Genomic DNA, 8,010 nt, shown 5'->3' on the forward strand with positions numbered 1-8,010 from the left:
TAAGTACTCATAATGAAAAACTATAAATATAGATAACAACGTATTAAGTATTACGCTAACGTTCACGCTTCATGCTGGACTAATTCAAAAGATTGTTGGTATATCAGTCACTTACACTCAAAAACATAGGGAAAAAAGGGTTCATGTTGAAAAAATGGTAGTTACCCTTTAACCTGGAACCCACAAGGGAAAAGAAAGCCTATCCCAGAAAAGGGAGTTTAGCTGTATGTGCCTGTCTTGTGTCCTGTAGCATCTCCATTTGCTGTTCCTCCACTCATTTGCTCCCTGTTCCTCAATAATAATCTGGCTTTACATGTGCATGTAGAATTAATTGTGTCTACTGTAGCAACATTGAAATCAGTATTCACCACATAGTGTTGGCTGCCGTTCCCCTTCTGTGCGGACTGTAATTGGACGCTCCCATGGAGAGTGTTAACACCTTTCCTGGCTGCCCACAGGAAGGGTAGTAGTAGGATCTTCTTCTACTGAACTTAAACCCCCCTTATGAGTGGAAATCAATCGAGTAGGGAACTACTCAGAGGACAAGCAGGAAGGACAGTGGGACATTTTGTTGAGGTTTTGTCAGGAATAAAGACTCTAGTACAAATGTAAAGCTAGAACTTCTACTAAAGCGCCCATATCATGTTCAGGTTCATAATTGTATTTTGAGATTGTACCAGACTAGGTTTACATGGTTAGATTTTCAAAAAACACCATATTTTTGTTGTCCTGCACATTGCTGCAGATCCTGTTTTCACCCTGTGTGTTTAGGTCTCTGTTTTAGAGACATGAGACATTTAGAGAGTGAGACATCTTACTTCTATCCTATCTTCGTTGGGAGCTGCACATGCTCAGTAGCTCGGTAAAATCCCATCCGCTAGATAACAGGAGGCAGGATTAGCTGGGAGACTTCTTATAGGCGAGGGACACTTGTGGAATAGGAAGTAGTTCTTTTGGAGATTATGGACAACTAGTGGCTGTTGGAGCAGTGTTTTTCCATTGAGAACCAGCTAGCATGCTAGCACTAGCGTGTGACATTGTCTCTAGTGACGTAGAAAGCCGTGCAGATGTTGAACAGCTCACCCGGGTATTGAAGACAGAGGGCATTCTGAAACTGTATCTCGTGGAACGGATGTGGACAGGGTGTGAAAGGCAACCACTTCAGTCAACGTTTTTCTTGAATTTATTTTTCTGTAGAAGATCAGTGGTCTGTTTCCAATGTTCACGACACCAACTGCCCCTCAGCAATACAAAACGGGATGGTGAGGGGAAACCCAACCCGAACTATAACAGTATTCACGAGAAACAACGCTCCACTCTCTCCAACATCTTCAACAAACAAAGTTATAAATTATACATCCAAAAAAAGACACACACACTTGTGGAGCGTAACATCACATCAGTGGTCTGTTTCCATTGTTCCCAACACCATCTGCACCTACACATCACACAACAGAACTTACACACTTATAATGTACATCCATTACTTACGAAAACGGGGAAAAAACGAGTTACACAATGTGTCATTACAAGTCACATTAAACTGTAAAAATGGCACAAAACAGTTAACATGGTATTAACTTTGCAAAAATAAATGTTGAAGGGTCACAACACAGTCTTCAAAGAAAACAATAAAATAGCGCAGCAGCATTTTACACACGACCTACCTCAGCAATACAAGACATTATCGTGAGGGGAAACCGGAAGCTACGGCAACATGGGAGGGACAAAAGAGACGCAATGCAGTAACATGCAGCAACATCTCTGCAGGAAACAATGAATTATACTCAATAAGATGAAATCCACAAATCCCCAACAAAACATCAACTGATGTTTATAATTAAATAAAATATGAATTTGAAAATTAGAATGAATAAAATGCATTTTTAACTTTGTTACACTCACTCAAAACAGCATGGATAGTTTTTTTCCAAGTGTGTGTGTGTGTGTGTGGAAGCACCAGAGACACAAAATAACACCCCAAATCCCAGAAAAAGTGATTTTATTTTGGTGATATGGGCACCTTGATAATGTGTGTATGTATCATTGTCAGGACCAATTAGAGTTTATAAAGCACACTTGCTGCTCATTGAGTGTGTGTTTGTGTGTGTTTTATCCCAGTTTTGAACTTATCGTGACTGTTGGTACTCACCGTGGCCTGTCAGCTTTGCAGAACAGACTTGTTAATTGGACATCGTGGCGGTGTGAGTAGCTGTTACACTGTAACACACACAGAAAAAGGTGAACGGCATCGCTAAGTGCCGAAGATGTTTCCCGACATCAGGAGGATTTCTGACTGAACTCAAATTGCTTTGGGCAGAAAGGTGAGTTAAGGTTACAGCCGACAATTCAAGTTTAAAAACCAGCATTATAGATTATATCAGGGGAAATCATTACCTAACAAGTGTGCTTCCTCTTCTGTACTGCCATACACACACACATACACACACACACACACACACACACACACGTGCATTACTACTACATTAGCATTCTCTGGGCTGAAAGGAGAGCTGCAGGCTCTGTGTTCGCCTCCCCCCGGGTTTCTTTGTAATCTCTTTCTTCCAGCCTGCTATACTTCCCCTCTGTACCGGCTCTCACACACATACACACACACGCACGCATAGACACACATACCAATCATGCATGCATCTACACATTCTATCGAGCACGTGCACATATGCACACACTGGCCCTGCCAGGCTACCAGTCTCTTTGATTGCCCTCCAGTTCTCTAATGAATAATTTAGCTCCAAATACATTCCGACACAGTGACACCCAGATAAAGGAAGTGAAGTATGGAGTGAGGAAGAAGGAGTAAAGTTGGAGTAGAGGTGAAAAGAGATGGATAAGGAATGTTGGCTTTGCTGACAGAATTAGAGTGAAGAGAGGAAACGGATAGAGGGGAGCATATAGTAATACTCCACCAAAAAAATCAATTTTAAGTTTTACACACGGCGTTTTGGGCGTTGCCATCTTGTTTTGTTGCAACCGGACATGACAATTTTTGAAGATGACATAGCCAAGCCAGTATTGTCTATGGTTGCAGTGGCGCTGCGCTAAGCTAAATGCTAAATAGGGAATGCATAGGAGACATTCACCTGCATGGACGGCAGAACAGAAAATCTGCAGACTTTCCCTTGAGTTAAAAGCCAACGGACGCCAGCCAGCCGGCATTAAACTACCGTAATTCCTCAAATAAAAGCCGGGGCCTTTATTCACCCAAACTGCAGAAGGTACCAGGCTTTATTAGGGGCAGGCCTTTGTTTCTAATTCCATAGGTTTGAGAAGTATAATTGTTCTAAATTAAAAGCCAAAGCGTCAGCTGGCTTGCATCCGGGTCTACTGAATCAACAACCCCAAAGCTTAAATTATGGAGATTGAGAGAGGAGATATCTGAGGATGAATGGAGACAAGTCTGTAATAACGCTTAAAACTACTTCAATACAACTGGATGATGCAGACTTATATAACTTCTGTCAAATTAAATAGGTTTCGTAAAAAATGTCCGTGATTCATGCTTTAAATGCAGAGAAGCTCAGGGATCATGTGTGCATTGTGTTTGGGAGAGCAGCATTGTTAGAGACTTTTGGGTGAAAGTGACTAATATTACAGATATAATTCTATCTTTGAATATTCCTCTAGATGCAAAAATGATTTTGCTACACTTATATCCAAAGAACCTTAAACTAAATCACCAGCAGGGTAAATTTATAGATTTTGCTATATTACAAGCTAAAAGAATGATAGCTCTTAGCTGGAAAAGGTCTAATCCACCAGTTTTTGGAGCGTGGGTTAATCCCATGGCCCAGTGTATGGCCCTGGAAGAAATAACATATTTAAAAAAAAACAATATGGATGTTTATGAAGCCGTTTAATTACTACATTAAAAACAACAATATTGGTCATTTCTTACGGGAGGTGTATTAGTGGTATTCATTATTGGATTATATATTTTATTTCTGCAATAGGGTCTTGCTAGAAAATGTAAGTTTTATTGTAAAGTACATTAATGTATATTTGGTTTGTGGGTACCTTGTAATATTTGTTGTGCATTTAGATTGACTCTTGTCTGATACCTTTAATGTTTCAATTCACTTTGAAAAGCGTAGCCAATGGCACCAAAATGTAGGAAATGACATCTACCATGGTAAAATGTTTGAGGACATAGATTGGTCCCCGCATATTTTCAGTGCCTCCCACGCCCGTGGAAAGATCCAGCATGTAGGTATTGGGTGAGCTTTCACGTACAGCGCCTAATTGTGTAATTCTGATAAGAGTTTTTGAAATGTTACAACAGATAGGATAAAAGAATTTTAACGATGGAATTTAAGAACTGGTTTGAAATCATGGAAGCGCTATCTAACATCCATCCATCCATCCATCTATCCATCCATCCATCTATCCATCATCTGCAAGCAGGCCTCATAAACATAAGCTCTAGGCCACGCTGTGAGCTGTAAGAGCAGCACCATTACCACAGAGGCCATTGATTATCCAGAGAGAATGCGGGCCTGATGGCCTGTAGGCTTGTCTACATCTCTAAGCAGAGTTGTATTCTCGCATGACTAACTCATAACTCAGCGGGCAGGCTATAAATCCTGACATTGAACATGGACGTAAAAAGCTTGAGACTGAAATTATGTTAAGCTTTAACAATATTTCAGCACAGCTCGGTACATAAAACTCTATCTGATTCACATAGATCACATAAGCACTATCTTATTGCTATAAGACGATACATATCATTTCAATTAAATTTACATGGGGGGGAGCGGCATGCCCCTCGGACCACCCCCACATCCCCCTCCCCACCGACAGATCTACGGATATACAGCACCCCCTCCCACATTATAGTTCCAACGTACTTGGACTTGTTCCACGTTTGTGATCTTCCAGCAAACAAAAATCCAGAAAAAATGCTTAAATTATTTTTATTGAAAAAAAACAAACACCTTGATTGGACGTGGAAGGTCCTTGTGCAACAGCAGCAAGTGTTCATGAATGGAAGTTAAAGTCTTAAGACAAGTTAAGTCTCCATGGATGGACGTGACGTATCCATTTCTTGCGATTTAACCTCTAAAGCAGGGGTCTTCAACAGGGGGTCCGCGACCCCTAGGGGGTCCGCGGAGGTACTGCATGGGGGTCGCGAAAGTTTTGGTTGATTAGACTTTTTTTTATATTCCCCCCCCCCCCCCCCCCCCCCCCCGCAATTTTTTCCATTAATTGAAATGTCTTTAAATACACATTAACATGAATTCAACACACTGTAGTAAACAGATAAATGGAGGCAGAAGATGTCTTTCAGTCATCAATGCACACATGCCACTATAGGACCAGTTTGATATAACACAATTTTATACAATATATATAATTAGGGGGTCCCCGCTCCATCTCGCCGTCAGTTTGGGGGTCCTTGGCCTGGAAAACGTTGAAGACCCCTGCTCTAAAGCATATCTTGTTGCACACTGTGTACCTACAGTATAAGGTATGACACAACTTGAAATGTGTAAATTTAGATTGTACAAATTGTTTGCATTAATCCCAGCATGCACACAGACACACACACACACACACACACACACACACAAACACTTGTTTCTGTGAAGTGTAACGGCCCTGGCCAATCCGCCAGCCTGTCGTGTGCTGCTCCTTTTTGTCTTCAGGTGCTGAGAGTGGGCGTGGAGGTGGGTTGGGGGGGGGTTGTCTGTACCTGGCCGGCAGGGCGTGGCCTACAGAAGGCATACAGGCCTCGGCCCTGCTGGGACTCTCTCTCTCTCTCAGCTGGTCCTACTGCAGCAACCACCATTTTGTTCTTTGTTTGGTTTGTTGCACCTTACAACACACTTCACTTCATTCATTCACTCATCCATGCACTGCACACACAACTGATGTCTTCTGTACTTACACATCCCACTGTTGGGTTAAGTTTTGTTATTTTAAACTTTTTGGGTACATTGTCTGTGTGAGACCTCCATAAAGCTCTAATTACTCCTGAGTGGGTGAGTGTTCCGAGTAAGTGGCTGGAAAAGCTTTTTGTCAACTGATGACTGATTTTCCACTTAGGTGCAAGCATTGCAATCAGACTAGTTCCTTCCTATTATTCGATGACAAGGCCTCTGCCGTTTTTATTTGATCTTGAACTTCTTACGGTTCCGATTATAAGTTCTGTAGTTGAACTCACCACAAGAAGCACACAGCAGTGGGCTGTGCTACTTTGTGTTGAAACATTGGCTTAGTGTGCACTACGGGACCTTCTCAGCTTGTAGAAGAATCCAAACGTGGTTTCACAAGTGTGGTAGATAAGGTTTACTTCAGCAAGGTCACCAAGCTATCAGTGTGATTTATGTGGAAACTGAGCTGCTCCCACCAGTTATGTAGCAGTAAGTAAAAAAACTGGCTTAACTATGTGAAATCCTTTACCTGAGGTCAACAATTAGCGACGGAATAAGGAAAAACATCTGCAGAATGGAACTCATTAGCATGTCATTTCCATATATTACATAGTTGTGATTATTATATTATACTCACAGTTAAATTGATTTATTACGGATGTTATCTTATACATATAGTAGAGTAGAATTGTTCCAAAAACAAGAGACAGGAATTTCTGCAGTTTCATGCACTTCTTTTTAAAACAAGCTGTTTTCTCAGTTAGGTTGATAAAGTCACAAAAACTGTGACATCAATACCTCTTTAAGACAGATGGTAGAGATGGGATTCCAATGTTTATGACCCGCAAGTTCTCAAGTTGACAGACAACTTAAAGTGGTTGTATGATTATTGGGTGTTAGAAACACTATATCCCGACCTAATAACACAGTGGGCCCTATTTCAGCAAGGTCCAAATCCACTTTTTCTAGTTTGACGGCGGTAAAAAGAGTCCGTGCGCCGGGCGCATGGTTCAAAAGGGGTGTACTTAGTGTCTTCATTAATTCATAGGTGTGTTTAAGGTGTAACATGCAACCAACCAATCAGAGGTCCTCTCCCATTCCTTTTAAAAGCCAGGCGAGTTTGTACCTTGGGGCATTGCTATTATATTTTTCGTAATCCCCTGCTTGTGTGTGTGTGTGTGTGTGTGTGTGTGTGTGTGTGTGTGTGTGTGTGTGTGTGTGTGTGTGTGTGTGTGTGTGTGTGTGTGTGTGTGTAACAAGCATAGTGTGCATGCTGTGTATAAGCCTAGGCACATTTTACTAATGCGCTGTTAAATTAACAATTTTCTTTTATCATTAAATGGCCAGTCAGATATGTCTCCACTTTCAGTAGTAATTAAAACCTTGATGTTCATTCACCAATCAAAAACCACTGATTGCGACATGAAAATCCTCATTCGACACTTCGGCAAAACAAATTCCGTTAACAATCTACAAAATCTGTGCAGGGCAACTATACGTCATATAGTTCAGGTGAGTGAAAAATCAGGATTAAGACAGCATGTCTAACTATAACACTTGGTTAAGGTATGTGGTATGGGGTTGTCCTTTAAGAACAAGTGGCAATAAAGGGATGATTGTTGATTGATTCAAAGTGCAAAACCTGTATCTAGCACAGTCCGAGCCTCAACACTGCTGAGCTCTTCTTTTAAGTAGCACTTTAAAGAAAAAGTGTGAGTGTGTAGTGTCGTAAATAGACACGAAAGGCAGCGCTAGATCGGCTTAATTAGTGTGAGGAAGAGTCCGAGGAGACGAAAGGTAACGTCTCTAAAAACAGAGTTGTGAAGTGTAGTGACACTGAGGGTGATCACGAAAGGTAGCACTGACACTGACTAATTAGTGTGAAGGTAGTCTCAAGTTTACAATTGTGTTTTATCTATTTTAATTTTCTTTTTCTTTTTCTTTTGAGGATACTTGTGTTTTTTCTGTTTAACTGATTTTGTGTGAAGCGCTTTGAATTACCCTGTTGCTGAAATGTGCTCTACAAATAAAGCTGCCTTGCCTTGCCTTTTGCCAGAACCTTCCAAAACATGGAAGCAGGTGGAGGTCGGGGGTGTGTCCTTGACCAACTGCCACT

At 41.2% G+C, this 8,010-nt stretch overlaps 1 long non-coding RNA gene across 1 annotated transcript; it reads left to right on the top strand.

Moving 5' to 3' along the window:
* The first annotated feature begins 761 nt into the window (after window positions 1-761).
* LOC116671054 (uncharacterized) lies at window positions 762-7,031 on the top strand. Its single transcript, XR_004327179.1, has 3 exons — window positions 762-771; window positions 5,725-5,727; window positions 6,843-7,031. It is a non-coding gene; the product is annotated as an uncharacterized LOC116671054 (long non-coding RNA).
* Window positions 7,032-8,010: the final 979 nt, after the last annotated feature.

Source organism: Etheostoma spectabile, chromosome 21 (assembly GCF_008692095.1).
Source record: "Etheostoma spectabile isolate EspeVRDwgs_2016 chromosome 21, UIUC_Espe_1.0, whole genome shotgun sequence".
Classification (NCBI taxonomy): domain Eukaryota; kingdom Metazoa; phylum Chordata; class Actinopteri; order Perciformes; family Percidae; genus Etheostoma; species Etheostoma spectabile.